The following is an 8,892-nucleotide window of genomic DNA, read 5'->3' as shown; positions in this document are numbered from 1 at the left end:
GTGACCCGGCAATCCAACCCAGGTAACTAGCAGGGTTTAACACGGGCGTAGCCCGTGAAACCCTGCTGTGAGAACAGCGCACTCCAGGTCACGATGACCTGGAGTGCGCTGCTAGCCGGCCGATTGGTCCGGCTTCAATGACGTCATCTCCAAGCGACCACTTTCACTCCGCAAAAGCAGAGTCTATGCAGACCCGACTGTGGTGTGAGCGGCGCTGACTCGGGAATATCCCGAGTCGGTGCCGGCAAAATTCCGGGTCTGATCCGGATAGGAACTTTGTTCCAACTCCGGGTCAGACCCAGAATTTAGGTGGAAAAGGGGTATTACACTGACAAAAATCCCGGGTTGATGCACATCAACCCAGGATTTTTATGTCAGTGTAAAAGGGGTGGGTATAAGTCTGTTGTGTTTAGTAAAACATACAGTATCTCCACAATCACAGCTTTACCTCTAATAACTTCAGTTCTAATAAGCTCTGGAAAGTTTTACATATACCATTAGTGGCTCTGTTATATACACACATTTATGTATATAGGAATGTGAGGGTTTAAAAAAAAAATCTGAGTTATTAGAGATAGCTGTTGAGCAGTAGGAGGAGGGGTCATACGTAAAGTAATGAGTAATGCATCTTTAATTCTATAAGTCACGAATGTATGATTTTGTTTAAGTTATGATTATTAACTCTGCATAACATACATCATGCATCTAGAAATAATTCACACCTTCATAGATAGAAGTGTCCCTTAGGATACAGGTGTTGGATGTGCACAGGTAAATAATCCCTGAGGCCTTGTTATTTTCTAATGCAAGACTATCATTTATCAGCCCTGTCATTAGTGATAATTGATTTGGAGCAACAAGGAGGAAACATACTCAGGAGGGACCCATTCCCGGTAATTGTAAGGTAGCTGGCAGCCCAGCCACCCCGGCACCTGATGATTAACCTGCCTCATTTTACAGACAGCAGGACATGTATCCCTCCTGTGAGCTGAATTGACATGAATGTCTGTCCCATCAGTAACTGAATCACCTTTCTAGCACACCATGCAATTATATACATTTGTAGGACATGCTGTTTTAGAGGTTGCCATTGAACAAAATGAACTGTAAATATAAATACACCAGTGGCAACACTTAAAATGTTCTTATAGTCACCTCCACCCACGACACTTCAGTGTTACTCATCAGTTATTTAATAGAATATATATATATATATATATATATATATAGCAAATAGAAGTAATAAAATAATCATTAATAGCCACAGCTGAAGCAAGAAAGCAGAGCATGTTGCTACTATGCCATCAGACTAAATTCTGGCCAGGAGAAGCACACGGCTCCATAGCTCAGGGGTTAGAGCACTGGTCTTGTAAACCAGGGGTCGCGAGTTCAAATCTCGCTGGGGCCTGTAAATTATTTTTATTTACTTATTTCACGGCTAATATATCTACATGTGAGTTGCTTAATTAATATTATTTATTAGGTACATTGCAGCATTAAACTGGACTGAATGGCAGAGATATTTCAAATATAGTACATTGCAAATGCATAATTTAATAGTAGGCTAATATTCATATGCGATTCATACTAACGTTGTGTGTGCTTACATTGTGCATATACCCGGAGTGATTTACAGCGAACATCGGTTATCCCCGGCGCAAAGGCTCTGTGCATTGCTGTGTAAGTGCGGGACGCGCCGGTCTCCGCCTACTACCGGCACTGGGCTTGGACTGGGAAGAGTATGGTCTGACAGACAGGAAGTTATGGAAAACTGCGGCTTCCTCTAGAACCAGCGCGGCGACCTGGAGTAGGCGCTGTGACACCTCGTCTGCCCTATGCTGCTATAGTACCTCCACTACATCATGCAGGTTTGGGGAGGACACAGGGGTCCCGAGAAAGCACTTACTGCCCCCTGCTGTTTTTCTTTTGCAAAACCAAAATTCTTGTTTTACACACAGCTCACTTGCTGGGGACAGAATACTAAAAGGCACAGTTACATATATGTATTATACAAGCTTGTAATTACATAGCCATAATAGTTAATGTGTTTAATAGTGAGGTAACTCCTGATCCATCATGAAAAATGCAAATGATACCCCTGCAGACATTTTCCTCCTACAAAACTGGATTAAGAGGTCTATTATAATACCCTTTGACTATTCTGGAAGGTTATCACCACTTCCCCCAGTTTAAGAAGGGGTACTGACTTTGGGACAGCGACATCTGATCTATACAGATATATCCATCGCATGATCCCCTCTGAGTTATGTCTCATTGTGCCAGACTGCCAGTACATATGGAATCGGTATGTAATACCAACAGATGGGATCCACTCGGTCAGAATCCCGACAGGGTTAACATACCAACACTTGTTGGTCGGTATGCTGCTAACCCTCTCCCTACCCTAACCCTCCCTCTCTGGTGCCTGAACCTAACTTCCCCCCCTAGTGCCTAAACCTAACCTCCCTCTCCCCTACACCTAACCCTCCCCCCTTAGTGCCTAACCCTATCCCCTAAACCTAACCCTCCACCCCCACCCCACTACTTACCTTCGGCATCCCGGCGGTCTGGATACCAGCACCAGGTTTTCTGACCGGTGTCTGTATTCCGGCGCCGGAAAGATAAGCGTTGCCATCCAGACTGCCTATTCTTTGAATTAGCAGCTCCACCATTTTGTGAGTGACAGCAATCTCATTCTGTGAGAGTGCTGAATCTGCAGTTAACCACAGGGTGTGATGGTATACCATATCTATATTGCGCAAGGAACACGTCCATTACGGCGTCAGCCTTAATGATAATAATTTCATTGCTTTTTGAAGTTTGCGTGGCAGAAAATCAATAGGTTTTGTGAATTTTCAGATCATGTCTAAGCAGCCTTAATGGGACATGTGAAACTGTAAGGTTTTTGTCTATGGAATATATATATATATATATATATATAGATTGATCTATCTATATATAGATATATCTATCTCAATCTATATCTATATATGTTACTTTTCATATATATAACTATATATAGATATATCTATATATATATTAGGGGTGTGCACCGGCCACTTTTCGTGTTTTGGTGTTGGATCTGGATCTTTCTTCGTGTTTTGGATCTGGATTGGTTTTGACAAAACCACCCTTCGTGTTTTGGGTTCTGGGTTTTGTGTTTTGGATCTGTATTTTTTTGGAAAAAAGCATAAAAACATCTAAAATCACACAATTTGTTTTTTTTTATATTATTATTAACCTCAATAACATTAATTTTTCACAAATTTCCAGTCTATTCTGAACACCTCATACCTCACAATATTGTTTTTAGGCAAAAAGGTTGCACCGAGGTAGCTGGATGACTATGCTAAGCGACACAAGTGGGTGGCACAAACACGTGGCCCATCTAGGAGTGGCACTGCAGTGGCAGACAGGATGGCAGTTTGAAAAACTAGGCCCCAAAAAATACATACTGCAAAGAAAAAAAAAAAATGCAAGATGTCCTTGGGCCCTCTCACCCACCCTTATGTTGAATAAACAGGACATGCACACTTTAACAAACCAATCATTTGAGCGCCAGGGTCTGCCACACGACTGTGGCTAAAATGATTGGTTTGTTTGGGCACCCACAAAACAAGCTGGCAATTAATCTGTCCTTGCACAAACTGGCTCTACAGAGGCAAGATGTCGTCCTCATCCTCCTCATCCACCGATTCCTCACCCTCTTCAGTGTTGTCCTCATCCTCACAGAGTATTAATTAGTCCCCGCTGGAATCCACCACACCAGGTCCCTCTATACTTTCTGGAGGCTGGTCTTCCTGGAAGAATTGATAATTCATTTTGATGAACATCATCTTCTCCACATTTTATGGAAGCAACCTCCTACATCTTTCGCTGACAAGGTTCCCGGCTGCACTAAAAACTCTTTCAGAGTACACACTGGAGGGGAGGCAACTTAGGTAAAATAGAGCCAGTTTGTACAGGGGCCTCTAAATTGTCTCTTTTTCATGCCAGTACAGGTACGGACTGTCTGACATGAATACTTGGATGCTGTCACAGATGTAATCCTCCAACATTCTGTCAATGGGGACAATATCATATGCAGTGACAGTTGACATGTCAGAAATTGTTGCCAGGTCCTTCAGTCCGGACCAGATGTCCAAACTTGGTCCTGTCTGCCCTACATCACGGCCAGCGGGTTGCTTAGGATACCTAAGTTGTTTCCTGGCAGCCCCAGTTGCAGGAGAAAATAAAGAAGGAGCTGTTGACATGTCACATTCCACTTCAGCTGACAGTGTTTTCACCAGCAGGTCTATTCAGCTTTGCAGGCTTCTGTCCGCCGGAAAGAGAGACACTACATAGGCTTTAAACCTAGGATCGAACATGGTGGCCAAAATGTAGTGGTCTGATTTCAACAGATTGACCACCCTCGAATCCTGGCAAAGCGAATGAAGGACTACATACCGAGCGAGTTCCTCCTTCACTTTCTCCAGCTGCTTCTGCAAAAACCTGATGAGAGGAATGACCTGACTGAAGCTGGCAGTGTCTGAACTGACTTCACGTGTGGCAAGTTCGAAGGGCTGGAGAACCTTGCACAACATGGAAATCATTCTCCACTGCGCTTGAGTCAGGTGTATACCCCATCCTTTGCCTATGTCATAGGTGGATGTTTAGGCATGAATGGCCTTTTGCAGCTCCTCCATCCTCTGAAGCATATAGAGTTTTGAGTTCCATCACGTCACAACCTCTTGCTTCAGGTGATGGCAGGGCTGGTTCAAGAGTGTTTGCTGGTGCTCCAGTCTTTGGCACGCAGTCGCTGAATGGTGAATGTGGCCAGAAAATTTTTGGCACACCCAAAGCGTCTCCTGTATGCCCTTGTCGCTTCTCAGAAAATTCTGCACCACCAAATTTATTGTGTGAGCAAAACATGGGACGTGCTGGAATTTGCCCAGATGTAATGCCCACACAATATTGGTGGCGTTGTCAGATATCACAAATCCCCAGGAGAGTCTAAGTGGGGTAAGCCATTGGGCAATGATTTCCCTCAGTTTCTCTAAGAGGTTGTCGGCAGTGTGCCTCTTACTGAAACCGGTTATACACAGTGTAGCCTGCCTTGGAAAGAGCTGGCGTTTTTGAGATGCTGCTACTGGTGACACTGCTGTTGTTGCTGCATAAGGTGATACATCTACCCAGTGGGCTGTCACAGTCATATAGTCCTTAGTCTGCCCTGTTGCACTTGTCCACATGTCCGTGGTTAAGTGGACATTGAGTACAACCGCATTTTTTAAGACACCGAGGACACTTTTTCTGACGTCTCTGTACATTCTCGGTATCGCCTGCCTAGTGAAGTGGTATCTAGGTGGGATTTGGTACTGGGGACATACTACCTCCACCAATTGTCTAAATCCCACTGCACTAATGGCGGATACCGGACGCACGTCTAACACCATAGCTGTCAAGGCTCAGTTATCCGCTTTGCAACAGGATGACTGCTGTCGTACTTCATCCTCCTCGCTAAGGACTGTTGGAGGGTCAAGTGTTTAGTAAAAGAAGTAGTGGTGTTCCTACTTCCTCTCTGGGATGATGAATGACTCCCAGCAGCAACAGCAGTAGGTGTAGCAATGCAGGACCCTCTGGAGGAATCCCAGATAGGAGAGGAGTCAGTCATGCCAGTGACATGGCCTGCAGAACTACTTCCGATCCTGACTGTGGATGAAATTGACGAGGAGTGAGTTGACGGTGTGGTTTGCAGGCGCTTGGATACAACAGGACAAAGGGATTTAGGTGTCCCTGGACTGCTTACGGTCCTTGCCACAGTTTCTGAACTTGACAGTAACTGTTTATGAACGCGCTGCAGGTAACGTATAAGGGAGGATGTTCCTAGGTGGTTAACATCCCTACCCCTACTTATTCCACCTTTACATATGGTACATATGGCAAGACAGTTGTTCTCTGGATTTGGATTGTAATATTTCCAGACCAAAGAGGTGGAATGTTTGGTCTTCTGCCCAGGCATGACCATGATGAGCTTTTTCATCCCATGGACAACAACTGTCTCCCTCGGTTCCTGATTTAAACAAACCACATCACCATCAGAATCCTCCTCGTCAACTTCTTCCTCAGCTCCAGCTACATCAATTTTCTCATCCTGTTGGACTGTGGGTGCTCCTTCCAGCACTTGCAGAGGGCGTGCAAATGGTGGAAGTAGCCACCTCTTCCCGTCCAGTGTTGGGAAGGTCAGGCATCGCAACCGCCACCACACATGGACTCTCCTTGGGGATTTGTGATATCTTCTTAGAACGCAGAGTTCTTCGCTGTGCTTTTGCCAGCTTAACTCTGTTCATTTTTCTGGGATGAGGGCTTCCATCGTCATGTGAAGCTGAACCACTAGTCATGAACATAGGGAAGGACCTTAGCCGTTCCTTGCCACTCCGTGTCATAAATGGCATATTGGCAAGTTTACGTTTCTCCTCAGACGATTTAATTAATTTTTTTAAGGTCATTTTACTGAACTTTGGCTTTTTGGATTTTACATGCCCTCTAATATGACATTGGGCATCGGCCTTGGCAGACGACGTTGATTGCATTTCATCGTCTAGGTCATGACTAGTGGCAGCAGCTTCAGCACTAGGAGGAAGTGGTTCTTGATCTTTCACTATTTTATCCTCCAAATTTTTGTCCTCCATTTATGTGATATTGATACGTGTGGCTAAGGCGCACACAAACACAGAAAGAAAAACTTGATTTATTTGGGCACTTGGGGTTACACTGCCCTTCAACAGACCAGCCAGCCCTTGACTTATGACACAGGCGCATGCTTGGCGCTGGTACTTTGTTGATGCACATGCGGCTATCGCACGCACAAACAGAAAAATAAACACTTTTTAAATGTTTAAATTTTTGGGGGCACTTTGGGGGTTACACCGCCCTTTAACAGACCAGCTGCCCCTTGACTTATGACAAAGGCGCACGCTTGGCGCTGCTACTTTGTTGATGCACGTGCGGCTAACGCACACACAAACACAGAAAAAAAAAATATTTTTTAGTGAACTTGGGGGGAGCTCCCCTTATGGACAGAGCACCCCCTGGACAACACTACAGCACCCCTTTAGGACTACAGTGACACAGGAGCCACTGAAGCCCCCCTCTTTTGTCTGCACACAGCTCCTATGGACAACACAGCCTTTATGGGACAACAGCACTGCACAACACAGCCCAGCCAGCCCCTATGGACTTTGGACACAGCCCCTATGGACAACAGCAGAACCAGCACAACAACCCCCACCCTCCCTCTTCACTGTCCACAGTTGGAGTGAAAAATGGCGCTGACACGGGGATCTTTTATAGAATCCAAAACCCGCGAGGATCCGACAGCGTGAGGATGACATTTTGCCTCTTTTCGGGAACCGAGTCTGGCAGGAAAACCCGAGCCGGACTTGATTCCCGTCTCAGATCGGGCGGGGCTCGGGGGGTTCGGATTTAAGAAATCTGAACCCGCTCATGCCTAATATTTAGATATATCATTCTATATAGTTATATGTATATATCTCATATAAATAATCCAGAATATCGTAGACTTACTTTATAATAATGAATATTATTTTTAATTATTTGTCAGCCCAGCCGCCACCGCCTCCTCGCCTGCTGTTGTTGTTTAGCAGCTGCATCTGCTGCCTGTGTCCCTGTGTAAGAGGTGGGCCACGGAGGGGCTGGAGGTGGGGCCGTCAGTATTGATTGACAGCCCCGGGCTCCGCAAAGGTTTTTGGGAGGAGCTGCTGCGGTTGGCAAGCGCATATTTTTTCTTCTTTTTTTTAACCCAGTCCCAGTCACTCACTGGCTTCTGCACTTGCGCAGAAGCTTCCCAGTGTGTACAGTGCATCTGGCCGATCGGAGCTAAGCTAAGCTCCGATCACGGCAGCGGGACAGCCGGGGTCCTGGAAGAGGAGACCGCGCAGGAGGTGAGGTTATGGGGTGGGGGTTCAGACTGATGAAGGGCCGAGCAGTCGCCGTGCTGCTGCGCTGTTCAGCTGCCCGATCGGAGCTGATTGCGGCAACGCGACAGGGGATTGCTGGAGGGGGATAGTCATTGAAGGGTGCGGGTTGGGCTGGGCGGCTGCTGGCCACCAAGGGGACAGGCCCAGCGGGAACTAGCCTGGCATCCCGGCGGCCCAATCCACCCATGGTCCCCATAATTGTCAATTGGGTCTGTCATCTGGAGAGAATTATTATTAAGCTTTTTCAGGGCTTGAGCCCGATAGCTAATGACTTCTGAGGATGGCATAGCAACTATAACATATGGCCTACAACTGGGTTTCCCAAACTCGCTACACAGTTCAAGTTTTAAGGATATCTATGCTTGAATACAGGTGGTTAAATAAAATGGACTGAAGTCAGAGGTGCTTTAAGAGAAGAGGGGGCTCATGTGCAGACTCCAATCTGGCCCCCTCCTCTCCGGCGGTGCAGTAGACTCTGGCATTGTGCCATAGTCTACTGTGCATGCGCAGGTCTCCGGAAACATGGCATGTAGAACTAAATGTAACTTGTTCCTTATACTGGACAACATTAAGAGGGGACATAAATATTGTTTACTACTGGATAAAATGGGGATGCGGTCGGAATGCAGACGCCAGAATACGACACTTGTCAGAATAACGTCGCCGGCATTACAACCACTGGAATCCCAAAAGTAAGTCCTGGGGATAGGAGGAAGGTTAGGTTTAGGCACTAGGGGGGGATGTCAGGGGCATGCACTGGGGAGGGAGGAGTACGGAGAGGGGGAGGGTTATAATTCTGACCTACGTGTCGGTCCTCTAACCAGGGGCAAATGCAGGATTTTTAATGGGGGCTTTCTAGAATATATATATATATATATATATATATATATATATTTTTTTTTATACATATACACAC

The 8,892-nt window shown here is 45.9% G+C and overlaps 1 non-coding gene across 1 annotated transcript; it reads left to right on the top strand.

Annotated features, from left to right (window-relative positions):
- Nucleotides 1–1,335: 1,335 nt before the first annotated feature.
- Nucleotides 1,336–1,408, top strand: TRNAT-UGU (transfer RNA threonine (anticodon UGU)). The gene has a single exon. It is a non-coding gene; the product is annotated as a tRNA-Thr (tRNA).
- The last annotated feature ends 7,484 nt before the right edge of the window (nucleotides 1,409–8,892 follow it).

Source organism: Taudactylus pleione, unplaced genomic scaffold, assembly GCF_031769625.1.
Source record: "Taudactylus pleione unplaced genomic scaffold, aTauple2 ptg000095l, whole genome shotgun sequence".
In the NCBI taxonomy this organism is placed as follows: Eukaryota; Metazoa; Chordata; class Amphibia; order Anura; family Myobatrachidae; genus Taudactylus; species Taudactylus pleione.
The sequence above is the reverse complement of the archived record's forward strand: the minus strand, read 5'-3'. Positions and strand labels throughout refer to the sequence as shown.